The sequence below is a fragment of the Onychomys torridus genome, chromosome 3, assembly GCF_903995425.1.
Source record: "Onychomys torridus chromosome 3, mOncTor1.1, whole genome shotgun sequence".
Classification (NCBI taxonomy): Eukaryota; Metazoa; Chordata; class Mammalia; order Rodentia; family Cricetidae; genus Onychomys; species Onychomys torridus.
The window spans coordinates 34950860-34970905 of record NC_050445.1 but is presented as its reverse complement, the minus strand read 5'-3'; the positions used below and the strand labels follow the sequence as shown (position 1 = coordinate 34970905).

At 40.4% G+C, this 20046-nt stretch overlaps 1 protein-coding gene across 7 annotated transcripts in view; it reads right to left on the bottom strand.

The window, feature by feature from the left end:
• Cnot4 (CCR4-NOT transcription complex subunit 4) overlaps positions 1 to 18267 on the bottom strand; it is a 107227-nt gene extending 88960 nt beyond the window's left edge. For all 7 annotated transcript variants that reach the window (XM_036180299.1, XM_036180296.1, XM_036180300.1 and 4 more), the window contains exon 1: positions 18037 to 18267. The gene's annotated coding sequence lies outside the window, so the exon portion shown is untranslated. The remainder of the gene's footprint in view (positions 1 to 18036) is intronic.
• Positions 18268 to 20046: the final 1779 nt, after the last annotated feature.

The window sequence follows — 20046 nt, the reverse complement described above, 5'->3', positions numbered from 1 at the left end:
AGTTCAGGCAAGCCTGGGATACATGTGATCATGTTCACATAAAAAAAAAATAGTAATAATAAAACAACTAGACATGTAATTACCAGATGTCCCAGCAATTTTATTTTGAGGAATACATCCTAAAATGAAAATTTATGTTCATGTAAAAACTTGGACATGAATGGCCATAACAGCTTTTCTAGTAAAAACTAAGCACTGAAAACAATCCAACTGTCCCTTATCAGGTAAACTGTTGCAGTTACACAGTGGTTCACATTTACCAGAGAATAAAATTAGTAATTAAAGGAACAAAGACTGATAGATGTGATATATGGGTTGAGAAATAATTCCTATGGATTAATCAAAATCTAGGTAAGCAAAGCCAGCAGAAATCAGGCCAAGCTTCAAAGTTTAAGAATTTCCAAATAAAGAGTACTGAAGTCTAGAAAAATAGCAACATCTTTGTTTCAACCTACCAAAATTATCTTCTCATTGAGCATCTAAGAATATGAAATCGTATGATCTCACCTATCTTCCTCCTTCCCCAAATTTCCAATAGCTATATATACTGGGGTTTGGAATTTTCTTTTGGTTTGGGCCTAGGCATGTATCTTCTTTTACCCTAATAATTCTATAAGACCGTTTCTTCTCAAACTCTAATCATTTAAAGAATATTAATATAGATGCTCTTTCCTATTATTTCCCTTTGTGTATTGCTGTCTTTTTCAGTGGTTAAGAACAATAAAAATAGTAATTTTTTTCTAAAATATATCTGAGCTCAGAAGGCAGCATCCTTGGTTCTAGTATCAATGGAGAAAAAGGATGAACTCTGAAACTTTTAATTTTAAATGTCTTCATCAAATTTCTTCCAGGTAGGGCTGGAGAGATAGCTCAGCTCTTAAGAGTGCATACTGCTCTTTCAGAGGACCAGAGTTTAGTTCTCAGTACCCACATTGGGCAGCTCCTGACCACCTGTGTGTAACTCCAGCTCCAGCAGATCCAACACCCTCTCCTGGCCTCCATAGATACCTTCACACACACTAAAAATAATAATAATAATAAGTAAAGCTAAGCAGTTGGCACATGCCTTTAATCTCAGGATTCAGGAGGCAAAGACAGGCAGATCTCTGAGTTCAAGGCCACCCTGGTCAACAGAGGGACTTCCAGTATAGCCAGGGCTACACAGAAAAACCCTGTCTTGAAAAAAAGGGGGAAAAAGAAAAAAGGGGGGGGGGGGAGGGAAGGAAGGAAGGAAGGAAGGAAGGAAGGAAGGAAGGAGGGAAGGAAGGAAGGCGTCCTTCAGGCACAGGCAATAGCCTAGAATAGGCTCTAGGCCTTTCTCTAATTATTCACTTCCTTAACTTCCTCAACAGTGTATGATAACAATAGCTACTAATAACTAAATATATATCACACACCACACAGTGTTTTACACATTTTTAAAAATTAAATAATTTAAACCTCATAACAGGTCTGTGAAATAGGTGCTTCTTAAAAAAAATGGTTTTTTTAGATTTTTTTTTTATTTGATGCTATGAATTGTTATGTGATATTTTTATTGTGTTCTTGACAAATAAAGCTTTCTTGGGGGCAGAGGGCAGAGTGTCAGCCACTAGCTGACCATAGAGATTGGAAGACTGTAGAGAGAGGGCCCAGACAGTGGTAATGTGGGGCTGAGAGAGGATCTCAGCCCTTTTATATGGAGGAACGAAAGAGGTAGGAAGCGACTATGGCTGCAGCCTGCTTCTTTGATCTTTCAGGTGTTTACCCCATATCTGACTCCTGACTTTTCATTGATAAGATTAATTAGAATAACACTTCATCTGGCATCCAACTTTTGGGGCATGAATTCACCAGATAGCCACTTGCCTGTGGCTTTGCAGCCACTGGCACACACTGGAGCCACCACACTGCCGGCTGGTTTTTCCTTCCCTTTTCCAAGCCCTTTGAGCCAGTCTGGGATTTTCTGGTTGTAGCCTCTCTATAGCAATTTCCACAAGTCTGTGGTGATAATTTGTGCTTTAACAAATAAATCTTGCCTGAAGATGAGAGTGTGGAGCTAGCCACTAGAAGCCAGGCAGGGGTGGGACATACCTTAACTAGCAGGAGTAAGTAGGAAATGATATGGCTGGCAGAGAGAGAAAGTGATAAGCCATGGAGGAGACAGGAGACAGCCCTTTCAGGCTGAGGATTCAGCAGAGGTAAGAAGTCTCTCTAGTGGCTGGCTCCTTTACTGATCTTTCAGCATTTACACCAATATTGAAGACCAAGGTACCTGGGCTCCAAAGGCCACTGGAGTTAGTCCCTCACCACTGGCCAGCTCTGCCTTCAGGAAGCTCTGTGCTTTCACTTCCCACTGGTCACACATGCTGCTTTCACATGTTCCCCCATGTCTGTCTTTCAGATGGCTGAGTCTTTGGCTCCTTTTCCCCGTGGGTTATGGGCTTTCCCTGGGTCACCTCCTCAAGCTGCTGACACTGTATCAGCAGCAGCTGTCCTCAGCCAGGGAGTGCACCACCTGTGTTTTCCACCCAGATGTGCTACACAGCAACAGTCAGCCTTATACTTCACTGTCATCGTCAGCAGATTTGGTGAGACAACTTGAAATTCTTAAAGGAGGGAATTAGGTAAAAAAAAAAAAAAAAAAAAAAAAAAAGGTTTTTTCCCCACATTAAAAAAATGGGGGTTGGGGTTGGGGATTTAGCTCAGTGGTAGAGCGCTTGCCTAGCAAGCACAAGGCCCTGGGTTCAATCCTCAGCTCAAAAAAAAAAAAAAAAAAAAAAAAGGGAAACACTATTACAATGGAGGGAGTTAGGTCTCTGCATGATTCTACAATGAATGATTTAAAAATGGAAAAATTAAATGAGGAGATATTAACTCAGCTGGGATTTATGTAATGTCAATTATAAACATTATTAGTTTGGTAATTGTTTAAAAATTGGTTAATGAGTGGCAAGATACAAGCCTTAGAAAAGGTTACTAAAGAAAATAATGCAATTTTGACTAACTAGTTACAAGCCTTAGAACTTACTAAAACAGATAACAGAGTTATTCAGAAGAGGACAAAAGGAATTTTAAAGGAGAACCAACCTCACCATTACATTATAAAATTAGAAAGGAACAGCCCAAAGTTATCCAAAAAACAACCTTAATTTATCCAGTCACCTTACAGGAACAACTGCCAAATGACAGCTTTCCCCAAGGCTATGTAAGAGTTGCCTGGATTCCTGTGGAAATGTTAAGATTTAAGGGGATTTAAGGAAGTGATAGTCTCATATGGTATATATTCACCTTTTGTGAGGTAGATGTTAAATTCATGGTCAACTAGATTGTCCCACAAGACTGGAAAGACTTGGTTACAGCATTATTGGAACCTGGTCCTCAATTACAGTGGAGGACCTGGTGGAAAGATAAGACTAAGACCACTGAGCAACAAAGAAGGGCTAGAGGTAAGGAAATGTCCCAAGACCAACTTCTTAGAAAAGGCAATTATGCTGATGTACAAAGACAGTCTATATATGATGAGCACACCTTGGCTCTATGCTGTGAAGCAGCTTTGAATGTTGTAGAACAATCCTTTTCTATACTATGAATATGTATTACTCTCATTGGTTAATAAAAAGCTGACAGGCTGGTAGCTGGGCAGGAAGTATAGGCAGGACAGCCAGACATAGAGGATTCTGGGAAGGAGAGCGGAGTCAGAGGAGATGCCAGCCAGCCACCAAACAAGCAGGACGTGTAAAAAATTAGGTAACAAGCCATGAGCCATGCGGCAAAGCAATAACAGAAATATGAGTTAAATGTGAGTTGACTAGTAAGAAGCCTGAGCTGTCGGCCGAGCATTTATAACTCAAACTCAGCCACTGTGTTAGTAGTTATTTGAGACCAGGCAGTCATGACAGTAAGTGTCCATTTATAATGAATATTTTGCCTGCACATGTGGATGTGCACCACATGTGTGTCTGGTGCCTGAGGGGATCAAAAGAAGGTATTGACTGGATGCCCTGGAACTGGAGTTATAGACAGTTATGAACTACCATATGGATGCTGGGAACCAAACCCAGGTCCTCTGTAAGAGCAACAAGTGCTCTTAACCACTGAAACATACTCCTTCTTTAAAAATGTATTAATTTATTTGTGTGCTGTGGATATCGCTCTGTGTAAATAAAGTTCTGATTGGCCAGTGGCCAGGCAGGAAGTATAGGCGGGACAAGAGAGAAGAGAATTGTGGGAAGTAGAAGGCTGGGAGGAGACACTGCCCGCCGCCGCCATGAGAAGCAACATGTAAAGACACTGGTAAGCCACAAGCCATGTGGCAAAGTATAGATAAGCAGAAATGGGTTAATTTAAGATAGAAAAAGTAGATAACAAGAAGCCTGCCACAGCCATATAGTTTATAAACAATGTAAGTTTCTGTGTGCTTTCTTGGTTGGGTCTGGGCGACTGTGGGACTGGCGGGTAAGAGAGATTTGTCCTGACTGGGCCAGGCAGGAAAACTCTAACTACATTTGTGGGATGGGTGGATGTGTGACATAGTGCACATGTCAAGGCCAGAGTTCAACTTGCAAAGATTGGTTCTTTCCTTCCACCACAAGGATTCCACATAGGTTCCAAGAATCAAGCTTGGCAGAAAGTGCCTTTACCCATCAACGGCCCACCTCCATTTGTAAAAGTGGAAAACTGAAAAACTAACAGCTCTTCTGAAAGAGCAGGAAATGTTTTTAATTTGCTAAGCCATCTCTCCAGGCCTGCATTCCAAGTTTTTAAAATTACTTTTTTTCTTTCTTTTTTTGAAACAGGGTCTCACTGTATAGGCTTGAAAGTCAGATCAGGCTAGCCTCAAACTGACAATTCTCCTGCCTCTGCCTCCTGATGGCTGGATTACAACAAGCATGACCTGCCTACCATTCCTAACTCTAGACTCAGTAATATATAATAAAAAGAACAGAGTAGGGCTGGAGATGTAGCTCACTGGCAAAACATAACATTAGTGCATGTAAGGAATAACCAGTATCGAAAAGAACAATAATATTCCTCAAGAGTCTCTTGCTGCCATAAAATTATTAGTGAGGAAAAATAATGACATCTGAGTCCTCATTGCTAATGTGAGACAAATTTTTTAACAGACAACTGTTTCCCCTAAAACAACCTGCCTATCTTTCAAAATCCCTCGGTGTAGCAATTCTCCCAGCACTTATATACTTGAAAATAATAGACAAGTCATGGGAATGGAGAGATGGCTCAGTGGCTAAGAGTACTTCCTATTCTTTCAGAGGACCCAAGTTTAGCTTCCAACACTCACGTCAAGTATCTCACCACCACCTAACTCCAGCTCTAATCCATCCAATGTCCCCTCTGGCCTGGACAGATATTCACATATGTGGCATACACACACACACACACACACACACACACACACAAAGCTTACTCTGCACAAATGCAATCTTAAAATCAAAATTAACACATAAAAAACCATACTAAGAAATCTCCAAAGAGAAGGTAAATGATGCTTGTGTTTAACAACCATAACCAGAAAAATAAATTTAAAAAGAAAGAGTCAAAACAGCTCTCTCAGTTAGACATGGTAGCACATGGCTATACCCCCAGCACTATGGAGACTGAAGCAGCAGGTTTGAAGCCAGCCTGAACTATACAGCAAGACCCTGCTGCAAAAAGCAAAACTGAAAACAATGACAAGATAGCTAGGTCTAACACTTCACAAAAATGAAAGAGCTCTAAGGAGAGGGGTCATGTCAAGCAGATTATAGGCTGCATATCCATGAAATGCTTGGAGATGTGTTTGAGAGTTCAGACTGTGGGGAGATTTTAGAGTGTATGTATATGAGACAAGTACAAAATTGAGATTAGTACAACTATAAACATAAAATTCATTTACATTTCATATAAACCTTAAACTTGGGGTTGGGGATTTAGCTCAGTGGTAGAGTGCTTGCCTAGCAAGCGCAAGGCCCTGGGTTCAGGCCTCAGCTCCAGCAAAAAAAAAAAAAGACAAAAAAACAAAACAACCTTAAACTTACAGACTTGATATCATAAGAAAAACTTTTAATTTCAGTATATCTGCCTTTTGACTGTAATCTCTCTTGTGAGAGCAGTATAGAACTTTCCACTATGGCTATCATGTTAGTATTCCAGTTTCAGATTTGGCAGCATTTTGAAATTTGAAGTTAGGGATAATCAACTTGCATTTCTCAATAATGTACTACATTATACCTTAGTTTTTATTATTACTAATATTACACAAATGCTACAAAACCCATAGCGTTAGGTAGATCCTTTTATAATACAAGAATGAAAATGACTGGTGAAAGTGTAAATTTAAAATTCTAAGCACTTTGGGCATCAGATAGTTTCAGCCTTGACTGTGAGAATCTTTGAGATTTACAAGCTAAATGCAGCATAAGAATACCTTAGATACTGAAGGAAGCAAGAAGTAAAAGTAAATATATTTATTATTCATCTACTATTTACAAAGCTAAAAGAACCCCACATACAGGGTTGGGGATTTAGCTCAGCGGCAGAGCACTCGCCTAGCAAGCATAAGGCCCTGGTTCGATCCTCAGCTCCAGGAAAAAAAAAAAAAAAAGAACCCCACATACACACACTTTAAATACAAAGTAAGGGAGCTAGAGAGATGGCTCAGCACTTAAGAGTACTGGCTGCTCTTGTTCAATTCCTAGCACCCACACAGTGGACTACAGCCATTTGTAACTGCTGTTCCAGGGGATCTGATACTCGATTCTGATCTCCACAGCGAGCAGACATACATGCAAGGTTAAACAGTCATACAATAAAAGTTAAGTAAGGATATAAAATTTAAAAAATAAATAAATAAAAAGCACAAAGTGAGCTGTGCATTGTGGCACACACGTACTCCCAATACTTGGGAGGTGGAGACAGGAAGACTAGGAGGTCAAGGGTTAGCCTCTGCTACAAAGGAGCTTTTCAGGGGCTGGCAAGAGGGTTCAGGAGGTAAAGGTGCTTGCTACCTACCAAACCAGATGCCTAAGTTTGACCTCTGGAATCCAAATGGTACAAGGAAAGGACTCCCAAAAGCCATTCTCCAAACTCCACATGCACCAATAGAATGAATGAACACACTCACACAAGTACACAATAAATAAAGAGCTTAAAAAAAAATCAAAATGACTTTCAGGCTAACCTAAACTACATAAAATACTGTCTCCAGAAAGAAAGGGGGTAAAATGCAAAGGATGGGGATGTATTTCAATAGTACAGCACTTGCTAGCATGGACAAGGCAAGGGGGACAGAGATGAGGGGAGGGAGAGAACTTTAAAATGTGAAAATTTCCTTCACAAAATGAAGCATACTGTCTAGAAATATATATTTGACGGAAGTTGGCTTAATGAGGGTCAACAAACTGAATACTTTCAAAGGTCTCAGAACAGCAGCAGCAGCAGCAGCAGCAACAGCAACAATACACACACACATACACACACACACACACACACACACACACACACACACACACACCACCAACAACAACCACAACCACAAACAAATCAAAGATGGCTGATGTTTAACCAGATAGTTTTAAATCTGTATGCAATGGCCTGTGTTCATGAGTATGTGCACATATGTGCATGTACATGTGGAAGCCATAGACGGACGCTGGCATCTGCTTCAGTCACTCCCTAACTTACCCCCTGAGACAAGGTTTCTCACTGAAGGACTCACTGAAGTCTCACTCAGGGACTCAGCAACTCCAAGGATGCTCCTTTCTCTGCCTACTCAGAGCTGGGATCACAGGTGCCCAACACACTCAGCTGTTCAGGTTGGTTGCTTCTGTTATTGTTTTGTTTTTTCAATTGGTGCTAGAGAGCCAAACTAAGGCCCTAATGCTTATACAGCAAGTACTTTACCAACTGAGCCATCTCCCCAGCCTCCAAGAGTAGTTTTGTAAAACCAAGCATATCAAAGTAAATCAAAGAATAAACTTTCATTTCACAGTGTCCTTACACTCTGTCCTGCTGACCTTAAAATCCTATTCATCCTTAAGAGAAGTTGGAGTTTTCAATATTTAATGCCCTTATTCATCAGAATGTTCTGCCATTCTTTCTGCCTCATCAAGCCATCATTAAACTTTAAAGATACCCAATAATATTTCCTGAGTATAATTATTCAAATATAAGCAGTCTCATATCTTATCTATACTAATAAACACACAGGTAGAAGGATCTTCTTAAATTCAGCACACTTTGTAGCTCTACAAAGCAAGACTCTGTTTTTTTGTTGTTGTTGTTGTTTTGGTTGTGTGTGTGTGTGTGTGTGTGTGTGTGTGTGTGTGTGGTTTTTCGAGACAGGGTTTCTCTGTGTAGCTTTGCACCTTTCCTGGAACTCACTTAGTAGACCAGGCTGGCCTCGAACTCAGAGATCCGCCTGGCTCTGCCTCCCAAATACTAGGATTAAAGGTATGCGCCACCACCGCCTGGCTAAAAGTTTTACTTTTTACTATCTTAATGTTTCTATGGTTTCCTCACCATTACCCAGTAAATGAATATCTAAAACTGTTAAAAAACTAAATTTCCTTTTTAGGTTTTTTGTTGTTGTTGTTTTGTTTTTGGGTTTTTTTGTTTTTTTTTTTTTTTTTTTTTTTGGTTTTTGGAGACAGGGTTTCTCTACGTAGTTTTGGTACCTGTCCTGGATCTTGTTCTGTAGACCAGGCTGGCCTCGAACTCACAAAGATTCGCTCTACCTCCCGAGTGCTGGGATTAAAGGCGTGCCCCACCACTGCCCGGAAAACCTGCTTCTGTATCAGCCACAATTATGTTCTGAGCTACTCAGAAAGGTGAGGCAAAAAGATGACTTGAGCCTGAGATGCATACCAGCCTAGATAACATGAAACTCTGCTAGGAGCAGGTAAAAGAATGTGGCCTTGTTTTAAAAAATTGCAGTTTACTATAAAAGACAAGTACAACACATTTCCTTAGTCTCATGTTCTAATCTAAACATGGTGTCACTTTGGGGCTTAAGGGACTAAAGAAAAGAGACTCAGGGACAGGATGGCTTAGCTGTTAAGCAGGCATACTGCCCTTGCAGAGGACCTGAACTCAATTCCCAATACCTACATCAGGAGGCCATGACCACCTGTCATTCCAGCTACAAGAGATCCAACTCCCTCCTCTGAGTACCCATGCACACTTATCATATACATACAGACACACACATACACACATAAAGATAAATCTTTTAAAAATCCTATAGAGCCGAGTGCTGTGGATATCGCTCTGTGTAAATAAAGTTCTGATTGGCCAGTGGCCAGACAGAAAGTATAGGCGGGACAAGAGAAAAGAGAATTCTGGGAAGTAGAAGGTTGGGGAGAAAGACCGCCTACCGCCGCCATAAAAAGCAACATGTAAAGACACTGGTAAGCCACAAGCCATGTGGCAAAATATAGACTAACAAAAATGGGTTAATTTAAGATAAAAAAGGTAGATAACAAGCAGCCTGCCACGGCTATACAATTTGCAAACAATGTAAGTTTTTGTGTGCTTTCTTGGTTGGGTCTGAGCGACTGTGGGACTGGCGGGTAAGACAGATTTGTCCTGACTGGGCCAGACAGGAAAACTCTAACTACAGCCGGGCGGTAGTGCACACCTTTAATCCCAGCACTGGGGAGGCAGAGCCAGGAGAATCTTTGTGAGTTCGAGGCCAGCCTGGTCTACAAAGTGAGATCCAGAACAGGCTCCAAAGCTACATAGAGAAACCCTGTCTTGGGGGGGGGGGGCAATAAATAAATAAATAAATAAATAAATAAATGAATGAATGAATAAACAAACAAACGAATGAATAAATAAAAATCCTGTGGAATTTCCACCTTCATGCTTTAGTGTTTCTCAGAACAGCCTTCCCACTGGTCTTTAATATTTCAGTCATTAACCCCAAATTATTCTGCACAGTACTGAAAGAAAAATTAATCTTTCTTTAAAAAAAAAAAATACCATGTAACCTTTTTTTTGGGGGGGGGGGTTCTTCTTAACTATTTTGCAGATTGAATTCAATCTGATTCTAAACATATACTTCATAAATCAACTCTACTTATACAAAAAAATCTGCTACAGTCCAAATTAACACTTTCTTCCAGAAAAATCAGACTTCTTACATCCCCCTCATATCATGCTGATCCCTATCACCAAGTGTTTGCTCATGCTTCCATCCCCCATATGGAATGTATGGAATGTTCTTCTGGAGATGTTCTGAAGATACAAAGAGTGCATATTCTTCATTTAAGTCCCACTTTCTTCATGAAGCCTCTCTCCTACAACTCTGATGTAAAGACAATAAACTCAATTTTATGTATTATATACATTATTTCAACACTGCTCTGGACAGTGCTGTTTATTATATTCTTGTCAAGATAAATGCAAACCGCCACTTTCTAGCATGTGGGTCTGTAATATGAACTCAACTACCTGAAAAGCTGACTGCATGATCCTGATTAAAATTCAAAGTGTTTTATTATGTCAAAAGAGTTGTAGTATAAAAGTATATAATGTGATGACTAGGATTTGATTCGAAGTGGTGCAATATGAAGAGTATTAGGAAGAAAGGTAAAGTAAGTGGGGCAGAGATAAAACTAAAGTGACTGAGCTGATTATCTTTGAGGCTCAGAGACAGCTACACCACAGTCATAGTTCACTCCTATTTGCTAAAATTTTTTTCACAAAGTTTCATTTTTATAGCTTAATTCTAGAATAGCACATATAAGCTCTAAATTCAAATAACAGCTCTCCACCTTCCATTAAAAAATTAATCATCATCATCATCATCTTATCTTCATTCTAAATAATATATACAAAACACATTATAATACCTTTTTCCCAGGGGGTTACTGCTGCTGTTGTGGATCACTGGTACATCAAAATGGGTCTGGGGCAAACAAAAGGTTTGGTTTGGTTTTTTGAAGTAAGGTCTCTCTATGGAGGCCCAAGTCAGCCTCCAAGTACTAACATTACAGGTCTACACTACCATGCCTAGCTATAATTACTGGTGTGTGTAGAGGGGGATACGCTCCTTGAATTCATGATCATGCTGCCTCACTCCAAAGTAGCTAGGATTACAGACCTGTACCACTAGGCCTGGACTGTAATTAACTACTTTACCCAACAAATATCTACATCTCCACTGAAAAGTTTCTAGAAAGATTCAATCTGACAGGGAACTTGCAGCATCTATATTCTTTTCTGCAAGTTACTGAAAGTAAATTGGAAGAATATATGTCATCAAAATGTAAGAAATCTCCATGAAGAGCAAAATTAATCTTACCACCAAAGCAATAGTGCCTATATTACACATTTTTATTCAATTTTGGCATCCAGAAATGGTCCAAACAATTACTGAAAGTTAAAAAAAAAAATCAGAAAAAGTTAAGTAAAGCCTGGTGGTGGTGGTGGTGGTGGTGGTGGTGGTGTACACCTTTAATCTCAGCACTCAGATCTCTGTGAATTTGAGGCCAGCCTGGCCTACAGAGTGAATTTCAGGAAAGGCTCCAAAGCTACACACACACACACACACACACACACACACACACACACACACACACACACGTCAAGTAAAACATGGAAAGCAGCAAAGGTTTTTTTTAATTTTTTAAAATGGAGAAAAAGCTGCTATAACCAAGGTTCAATAACCTAAGTCAGCCATGTCACCTCAATAAGTTCACAATGTAAAGACATCTGATGCCCAAATAGGGAATGAATTAAATAGGTTCCAATTATCAGAAAACTACATCTTGCTGAGAGACAGAAAACATGCTTGAGAACTTCCAGATATTTGGCTTACTGACGAAGTACATTACTGTTAAGGAATACTGCACCCCTTGGATGTGTCAGTAGAGAGCTACCATTCAGATTCAATCACTGCCTTTTCTACATCATTTGCTAATCCCTTCTACAAACAGTAATACAACAACTACTATTTTTAAGCAATACTATTTTTTTTCCAATTACATTGGGTTTTTGAAGTTTGATTTTGGGTTTTATTTCCCCCTCCACCTTTTTGTTGTTGTTTTGTTTTGAGACAGGGTCTCACTGTGTACCCTTGGCTGTCCTGGAACTCACTATGTAGACCAGGCTGGCCTCAAACTCAGAGGCTTGCCTGCCTCTGCCTCCCAAATGCTGGGACAAAACGTATGTACCACTACGCCCGATATTTGACCTTTGTTTTTACACACTGGTTTTGCACAGCCAATGAGATCATTTTGATTCCTATTTCTATTCTATAATTGTTTAACTTCTTAAGAGATGAAATTTTTAGTGACCATACCAAACAATAAGTTTCTGAAGAGATATCTAACATATGCTATTCAAATACCAAGGCTAACCCTAATAACAATACATCATCTACCTATCACTTAGTGCAAGGAAAGCTTGAAAGAGAACAACCTTCCTATATAAACAGCTTAATAATAAAGAAGCCATTCTCACAAAAATACTGAGACAAAAAAGAAAATCATTTCAGATTACTTTATACTCATACATCTTTATTATAGGCTTTTCTCTTACTCCAAAAAAATGCAAATAAATTACAATAAGGATGTAGCTAAGTAGTAATATATTTGTTTCATATACACAAGGTCAGAAATATATTCCTTAGCATGGAAAAACCAAACAAAACTAAAATATAAGGAGCCAAAAAATGTTGAAATTCTCCACAAACAACTTTCATGGTGGGGACAGGGTGGGAAGAACGGCTTATATGGCATTTGGTGTACACTTGAAATCCCAGCCCTGGCTAGGCAAAGACAGGGGGGATCCCTGAGCTTTCACCGAGAGCCAATCTAGCCTAATTGGTGAGTTTAAAGTCAATGAATAACTCTGTCCCCATTCCTAAAGTTGACACCTGAAGTTGTTCTTGCTCTCTGGCATACCCACACACATGAATCTCTATGAACACACAAATGGACACATGGAGAGACAGCCTTTTTTTTTTTTTTGTTTTTGAGACAGGGTTTCTCTGTGTAGCTTTGTGCCTTTCCTGGATCTCGCTCTGTAGACCAGGGTGGCCTGGAACTCAGAGATCCGCCTGGCTCTGCCTCCCGAGTGCTGGGATTAAAGGCGTGCATGCACCACTACCACTCGGTTTTTTTGGTTTTTTTTAATTGTGGAAGAATAATGTGGGAGAACCCACTAGAATACTACACTTGGAAACGCTACCATTTTACCACACAATCTTTCAACTAAAGAAGCCCACAAATAGGTTGGGGATTTAGCTCAGTGGTAGAGCACTTGCCTAGTAAGCGCAAGGCCCTGGGTTCGATCCTCAGCTCAAAAAAAAAAAAACAGAAGCCCACAAAATGGGCCGAGCATTATGGCAAAAGCCTTTAATTCCAGCACTCAGGAGTCAGAGGCAGGTGGATATCTGTTAAGTTCCAGGTGAGACTGGTCTACAAAGGAAGTTCCAGGACAGCCAGAGGGAAACCCTGTCTCAAAAATTAAAAATAATTAAACAAAGTTAAAAATGAGATTAAAATTTTTAAATAAAATGTCTAAGTACCCACAACTTGGTTAAGAAGTTTGATTATGCTATCATAATTTATGTACTCCCAAGTTTTGAGCAAAAAATACATTAAATCTTTAAATTACCAGGATTACCACAACTTTCAAGAATGGCTATTTGTAGACTTTTCCTAATAACTCTGAGGAAATACAAAGTTTGTAAAATGTTAGAATGTCTTACTAAGTTTTATCTAATACATGCTATTCCAGTGGGATGAAAACCATTTACAAGTTCCATTTAGATTAAGAAATCTTTTGGGAAATGTATGTAGTACATTCTAGTTATTCTGTTTCTAGAACAGCAAAAACCTCTATAACCTATTTCCCTACTGTTTTTGTTTCAAAACTAACTTAGTTCACTCCTAACTTCCTTCCCAAAAAGTCAAAGCAATATTATATATAGGTGGTAACAGAACTATGTGAATTTTCAGCAGAGATTGAAGCTGTCTCAAATTTAACCTACCTCACACCTTTTACAAAAGCAATAACAGTTCAATGAGGTATTACTTACAGTCACATTAAAAAAAAAAAATCATTAAAATGAAGAGTGTAGGGGCCCCCTGGCAGTGGGATCAGGATCCATCCCTGGTGCATGAGCTGGCTTTCTGGAGCCCTTGACCTTGCACAGCCTGGATGCAGAGTGAGGGGCTTGGGCCTACCTCTACTCAATGTACCAGGCTCTGCTGACTCCCCATGGGAGACCTTACCTTGTGGGAGGAGGGAATGGAGGGTGGGTTGGGGGGGGGCGGGGCGGAAGGCTGGACAGGTGGGGGAGGAGGGAAAAGAGGGAGATCTGTGGTTGGTATGTAAAGTGAATAAAAAATTCCTTAATTAAAAAAAAAAGTTGCAAACAAAACAAAAAAATAAAGAGTGCAGCTTCACTGTAAAAGAGGGAGTAAAGAGAAAGAAAAAGAAAAGCTTCTAAAATCAAACTACTTAAATGAATTTTTCATTCTCTTAAGACACAGAATCCATTTTACAATAAAACTCCCTGAAAGCTACTGTCTAGCATGCAGGAGGCTCCATGTTCTAACCTTGTACCACAAAAATAGTAAGTAAAACTCCCCTAATGCTAAGAGCTCTTCCTTAGGCAATGCCTTCTGTCTTTTATAAAGTACTGAGTTATCCAGAATTGGTTACATGGTAGCTCACACCTGTAATTCCAGCCTAAGGAAGCTGAAACAGGATGACTGCCCTGTGCTTGAAGGAAGTTTATGCTAAATAGTCAGTTTCAGGATAGCCTGAGCCACAGAATTAAGACCTTGTTTCAGAACTACAAAAACAAAGTAATGAGTTGCAAGCTATCTCTAGCATTTCCATTTAAATAAAGTTGGCAAATGTCACAAAACAATTTTATTTTGTATTTTGCTGTTTGTGTCTCTCATCCTAATCAAATTAAAGGTTTGTCTATGCAACTTTCTGAAAAACTGTGATAAGCCAACTTTAAGAAACTCATGTTTAAAAATCTTACACAGGGCTGGGGATTTAGCTCAATGGTAGAGCGCTTACCTAGCAACCGCAAGGCCCTGGGTTCAATTCTCAGCTCAAAAAAAAAAAAAAATCTTATACAAACAATTCATTTGAAGACTTCAACTATTCAACTTGGCAGAAAAAATTCCAATTATCAAAGGAAATCATTAAGTATGAAGCTGCCATGTTGCAATGTTATAAATAGAAACTACATAAAAATATTTATAATATTCAGCTTACTTCCTATCAATGTCAACTTTTACATCTTCTCTAGACATCCTAAAGATCCCAAGTAAATTCACTTTTATTTCAAAAGGCTAGAAGCAAGAATATGATGACCCAAGAGAAGAAATGACTTAAGATATTTAGTGAGACAATACTTTTACAAAAGAAAAGATGTATTAGAAACTCACTCACCCCCTTCTATCAGACAAACAGTCCTCTCCTTAGAACATACTGCTTACAATTCAGCCAAGTATGACTGCCAAGAGTCTATAGACAAGATTGTTCAAAGTGGCAAGCTTTCTACCAGTATCTATTTTTTACTTGGAGTTGAAGACAAAGTATTGATAAACTAAATGAAAAGTATTTTTAAAAAAACTTCAAGGAAAGTTTTGCTATATAAATTGCTTCCAATTCTCAGAAGAATAAGGATTTATTCAGTTTTGCCAAATAGGGGCTTAAGTGGCTAAAAAGAAAAAAAGGAGCTTTGGCCAAGCATAGCAGGGCACACCTAGCACTTAGGAGGAAGAAGCAGAAAGAGCTCCACAAGTTCAAGGCTAGGCTGATCTACATCATTTGTTCCAGGTCAGTCAGAACTACATAAAGACCCTGTCTTAAAAAAAAGAAAAAAACAAAAAGAAGAAAGTTTTGTGAGCAGTTTTTCTAACCTTACATTTTTTAAAGACTTTTTCACAATAACAGAATGTAACACCAAATACAAGAATACTCAAATTTTATAGGTAAAATATATAAAACTTACAATAACTTAGTAATGTGCAAAAGCATCTAGAGGGACTGCCTATGTATTTACATGTAAAGTGTTACTGTTTTTCCCAATAGGAGACAAATTGCATCATGAAATTGTTACTGTGACTTTTAGTATTTTTACATATTCGTATATATGTATATGTATATATATATATGTATATATACAAAACAAAATAAAAAATATATATATTTTGCAAAACATTGTTTTTCAAGACAGGGTTTCTCTGTGTAACCCTGGCTGCCCTGGAACTTGCTCTGTAGACCAAGCTGGCCTTGAACTCAGAGATCCTCCAGCCTCTGCCTCCTGGGTGCTAGAATTAAAGGTGTGTGCCACCACAACCCTACCTTACTTATATATTAAGAACACAACGTGTTATGTTCAAACTTGACATGTGTGTATCTGACCTACATAATCCTATTTGCTTTTCTGGTAATTCTTTATTTCACCGTGTTGTATTATAGCAAAGGCTCTGACTTCTCTTTACATAAACTAGTACATTTCAATTTTGCTTTCACTAAACTGTAGAGACTATAAGCCACCCCTGCTCTTGGGTTTCTGGTTTTTACTATAGGCAATAACAGCTAAGTGCCACTGTATATGCACAGCTTTGTGACTTCTTTCCTCAGCCCACTTCTTTTCTATGAAGAATATATATATATATATATGGAATTTAAGTCTACCCCAAAATATCAACTTCTCTTTTGCATACATACCCAATGTATTTTTTGCAAAAACTTATTCAGATATCTCCTATCCCAGAAATTTCAAAAGAGGGAACTTCCCAAATCAAAAGAGGAAAAAAAGAGTCAATTTTACACTAGAGAGACAGGAAATCCCCACCCAAATCACAAATAAATGTTATTAATTAACCTAAACATCAATATAATCTATTCTCAATATAAAAGGAATCCGTTACCTACATATAATCAAAATACCATTTGTATTTGCATATGGTGTTCACGGATGAATTCTATGTGTGAGTGCCAGATTCATCTTGTTTTGAAATGCTAAGCTGTTCTTTATGGGTGTAATCAGAGTCCACATCAAGTGTCCTGAGGAAAGACAACTCAGGAGACCGTTGAGTGCATGGAGAAGGTCGAAAATGAAAAGAGGGTTGTAAAAAGCCATGGTCCAACAGATGGAATGGGCAAGAAAAAGATCCCACAATGCAAAACACTCCTAAGTAGCCTGAAGAAAGATCTTTTCTCTTAGCGTTAATAGCATCCTACCTGCCTTCATTCACTTCCCAACTTCCTTTACTTTTCAAGGAACAACCAGGGGCATCTCCCCTTTTCTGGAAGTGTGTGTTGAAAGAATTTGTATGGGAAAGAGGGAAGGAATCGACTATTCTCAAGAAGGTTGGGAAACAGGTGGGTTACACAGAGCAACGGAGCAGCAACATAATTTAGACATTCACGGGGTGGCTTTAAGATGACAGATGTGGCTAAAGAACACTTGCACGTCGGAATCAGCTCGGGTCTGGCAGACAGACCGGGGGCAGACGGCATGACTGCAAGCACTAGAGGGGGGCAGAGGCTAGATCCAGAGCGGCATCAGTGGAGGGGGGAGGGAGAAAAAAAAAAAAAAAACCCAAGCACCACGCAGGACCGGTGGGCAATGAGCAGCACCGGTCAGAGTGGAAGTGATGGTTCTGGCTTGGGAGACCAGAGCCAGTTGTAAAGGACGTCAGAGGGGAAAGGGGGCTGGGGAAACAAGGAGGACCGAGACCTAAGGATACTGTGGCCAGAAAAATGCGGGGAAAAGCTGACGATGAGAAGCCCTCTCGGCTCCCCAATTGAAGAAATTCTCGAAGGAGAGCCGGCGCTCGCCGCCGCGCTGCCTCCAGCCCGGCTGCCTTTTCCTGGTGGTAACTGCTGTGGCGTAGAGGGGAGAGGGAGGAAGAGGAGGAGAAGGAGGCAGCCGGAGGAGGAGGAGGGTGAAGACGAGGCGGGGGGTGGGGAGAAAGGGGGGTGCGGCCTGCACAGTCCCAGCGAAGCCTCCGCTCTCTCGTAGCCGGTCAGCCCCGGGTTTCCCCTAAGCCCAGCCCCGCAGACACTCACCCGCCTGCCTTGCCTCGCTTTTCCCTTAGCCGACTCCACGCGCTGCTGCGTCCTCACAGGAGACCAGTGAACGAGAGTCGGCGAAAAAACTCTTCAGAACCGGGCCTGACTGCTTCAGCGAGTCCGACCTTTACGGCTGAGAGAGAGACTCTCAGCTTTCGGTGGGTTCCACAGCTAGACGGGCCACCATCTTACATTAGGGTAAGACTCCTCCGGGCTCCGGTGCGCAGGCGCACGCCGATCCGGCTGGGAGGGGCGGGGGAGGGGCGGGACTAGCGACAGGCGGCCGAGTGGGAGGTTGCGGCGGACTGATCCGCTGCACCCTGGGAGTTGTAGTCATCAGAGGGCAGCCGCCCCGGGGCAGGCCGGGAATTGAAGTCATCAGTGGAGACGGCGCTCGGGAGCTCGCCCCTCACGTGGCTACTGGAGCGCCGGCTTTCTTCTTGTTTTGCTTCCTCCTCTGCCGGCGTGTGTGGCTACCGTGTCATGTGGTCGGCCGTTTTCATTAATGTTTGCTGAAATGTAGGAAACCAAAACTCTACGAAACTTAACTGATTTGGAGGGAGTAGAGACGTGTCTTATCTGCCCGCCCTCCACAGATAGGTATCCTACGGGGGGGGGCGGTGTAGAGGTAGAATCAAGTTGAGGATTTGCAAGAGCGCGGGATTTGATCTAGAGTGAGGATTTGATACCGTTTTTGAAAAGTGATTGTTCGTTTCCCGGTCTTTGCGCGTCCTGCCACCAGCAGAGTTGATCTCATCCTTACGGCAAAATCGCCAGTGAAGAAATATCCTGAATTGCCAGATGCACATTTCCCAAGAGAACTCATGCAGTCAGAGTAGCCTGTGCTGCTGATGCGGAACAGCATGAGGACTTCACTGCAAACTCTTGTTGGCTGCGAGTCCAGCCTGCACTGCTGTGTATGTCAGGTTCGCAAACTGCAGAAATAAACACGTCCCAAAGAACGTGATGCAACCGCAGCCGGTTCCAGCAACCAAGAAATCCTAAATAGCAAAATCCGTCTAATGACTGCACTTACCTGGTTGCCTCCTAGAACTCTTGTTGTAGGTGGTGCTCCCAGGGCGATCTGTTCTGTTTATTACGTATATATTATTCACCCATTAGTACAAATATTGAGCTCCTCCTTGGTACCCAGTGAGCAAAACACAAATCTGTCCCCATTCCAGCGTGAGTGTACGTGCCGGCGTTAGGAGAAGTGAAAGGAAACAGATTTTCATATCCAAGATAAAAATACATAGGATGCAACTGTGGATGTAGCACAGTGGTAGAGCGTTGTCTGGCAAACTTGAGGCCTGAAAGCAAAAGGTGGAAGGGGAAGATTTAAAACAAAAGGGAAGAGTAGGGAAAGAAATTGAAGTTTTAAAATCTGAATCTCTTAGTGAGAAGCCCTCATTTTATTTTTTAAATTATTTTTCTATGGTTCCATTTTCACCCAAGCTAGAGTCAATAATTTTAGTGAAGAATTAGTATGTAATAAACTCATACTTAACTGAATTTGATGTTACAAAATCATATAAAATGATTACCTGAAAAGAAGCTTGGAAAATCGTTTGCATTCATCTTCAGGTACTTACTTAAATGTCTAAATATCCCATATAGGTAGCACGTATATTTTTTAAAATATGATGTATTTATATATATATAATGTGTTATATATTATAATTCTATACTGGATAAGCAAAATAATGTAATGAACAAATACGTTTGTTTGTTTTTTTAATTTAGATAGTGTCTTCTTGTGTTACTCAGGTTGGCCCTGAAGCTGTCATTCTCCTGCAGCAGCCTCCCGAATACTGGAATTGCAGGCATGTGCTGCCATGCCCAGCCAAGTTTTTCCATTACTGGAGGCTAGACCCAGTAAGAACTGTTCACAGGAAAGTCATTTCTTGAGAATCACCTGCCTGTGCAAGTCTAGGGTAGCATCTTTGGAGAAAGAAGAAATCTAAGGTTGGTTGTTCAGCTTACACCTTTAATCTCTGCACTCAGGAG